This window comes from Notamacropus eugenii, chromosome 2 (genome assembly GCF_028372415.1).
Source record: "Notamacropus eugenii isolate mMacEug1 chromosome 2, mMacEug1.pri_v2, whole genome shotgun sequence".
NCBI lineage: Eukaryota > Metazoa > Chordata > Mammalia > Diprotodontia > Macropodidae > Notamacropus > Notamacropus eugenii.
This window is the reverse complement of record NC_092873.1, coordinates 286,737,849-286,739,964: the sequence shown is the minus strand read 5'-3', so window position 1 is coordinate 286,739,964 and position 2,116 is coordinate 286,737,849.

Sequence of the window (2,116 nt, the reverse complement as noted above, 5' to 3'; positions counted from 1 at the left end):
TCTGCTGGTTATTTATTTTTTTTCTGTAGGAATCTTAGGACAATTTTATTTGAGGTTTGGGGTTAAATGTAAATTATTGATGTTGTAAACCAGTAGTGCCAAACTGAAATAGAAATAGGGCCGCTAAACCATTCATAAAGATCCTTGGTGGGGGGAGCTATATACTGACTTAAAAAAACACATAACCACGATGTATGTTGTATTGTATTTTTGTTTGTCCCAATGACATTCTAATCTAATTGTTTTGACACCTCTGGTTCAAACTCCCTTAGTCTGACTCTCCTTACCAGAACCACATGAGCAGAAGTGCTTACACCTTCAGATCAGTATTAGATTATGCCCTTATATGCTAAGCATTAATGGCAAAAATTTATCCCTAGTGAGAGAGACATTTTTTCATTGGAACTCTTAGGGTAGACTCCATGCCAAGGTGATCTGGCAACTCTGCTGGAGAATTTTCTGCTGCTTTGCTGCCTTGCCCTTCTTCCACCTGTCCCTGCAAAGGTCTGTTATACTTCCCCCTTTTTGTTTTGTCTTCTCTGGAGCTATAAAAAGGGAATCCTGCTCTCGAGTTCTCAAATGGCCATAACATAGATTGCAAGACAGTACTTTTGATTATGAAAAGTTGAAAACTAGGGGAGATGAATGGACAGGAAATTATGGGTTTGGGAAATAAGAAACTTACGTGAAGCAGCAGTAAATATAGGGGGAGGAGGAAATGTTATGGCATCAACCACTCAAAGGCTAATGTGAGATGAATATCAAAGTCAACATTCCTTTTGTAAAGGGAGTCCAGCTTCAGTCCACCTTCCTATATTCTCCACCTTTTAAAAACTGATTATTCTGGGCATTCTGTTGTGTCCCCTTATTTGCTTACATTTGTGTTACAAGAACTGTATTGAATAGGGATTGGACCTGTGACCTCATTGAAGAGAAAATATCCTTTTTCAACTGCCTAGAGTGCAACTCAACCTGCATGTAGCAGACCTGAGAGTTGAATCCAGAGCTTCCTGGCTCCAAGATCAGTTCTAATCACTCAGCCACGCTGTCTTTGCATTAATTACATAAGGGATTCCTCATTTTCTACTATGTCACAGCTCCCTGGTATTAGCTTTATGCACCCTGATTCTGAATTGTAGGCATAGAAACAAATGTGATGTGCAGAAATCAGAGACTCTCCTGTGTTGGAAGAAAACCAAGAGTAGCCATGGGAAAGTTGAGGCTTGTATTGTAAGAGATATTTTCATGTTCTTGTTAAAATGCAAAATGGCTTGAGTTTGCCTGTTTAGTCAGGAAAGTAATACTTAAACTGGCTTAGAAGAGACATATTACATGCAGGCTGACTGGGAAAAGTGCACCCTGAGCAGGTGCCTCAGTGATCACAGAAACTTCAGTTGCATAAGATTTCATAAAGATTCTAAGTGGTAAAGTAAGTTGGAAAACATCTAGTTCAGTCTGTGCCTAACAAAAATATTACCACCACAACAGATTTTTAATCCCAGTGAGTGGAGCCCTACTGGGACCACATTCTACTTTGAACAGCTCTACTGGGAAGTTTTTCTGCATAGCAAGCCTAAAATTGAACCTTTGCATTTTCTATTTCTTGTGGTATTGTCATCTGGTACCAAGTAGAACCAGTAATTCAGTTCAAATAATGCAAGGCTTGTGCTGAGGGTGCCAAGTCTGTCATCTAGGGGCTTATAAGGTCTTTTGGGGGAGTACAGTTTGTAAATATGAGTAAGATAATGGCAGGACAGAACAGAATAAGAAAAGGGAGAGAAATCAGGAGAGATTACCTGTATGACTGAATCATAAATTCAGTCTTGAAATCAAAGGATTCTAAGAGGCTGAGGTAAAAAAGGATACATTTCAGCCTACTCAAAGGCCCAGGGTGGGGGGCAGTGGGAAGGCCATAGCTAAGTGGGTCTGGGGATAGAGTACCAGGCCTGGAGTCAGAAAATTTCATCCTTGTAATTTCAGATCTGGCCTTAGACACTAGCTTGTGTGACCCTGGGCAAGTCACTTACCCATGTTTGCTTCAGTTTCCTCATCTGTAAAATGAGCTGGAGAAGGAAATGGCAAACTACTCCAATATCTTTTTTTTGCCAATAGTTTA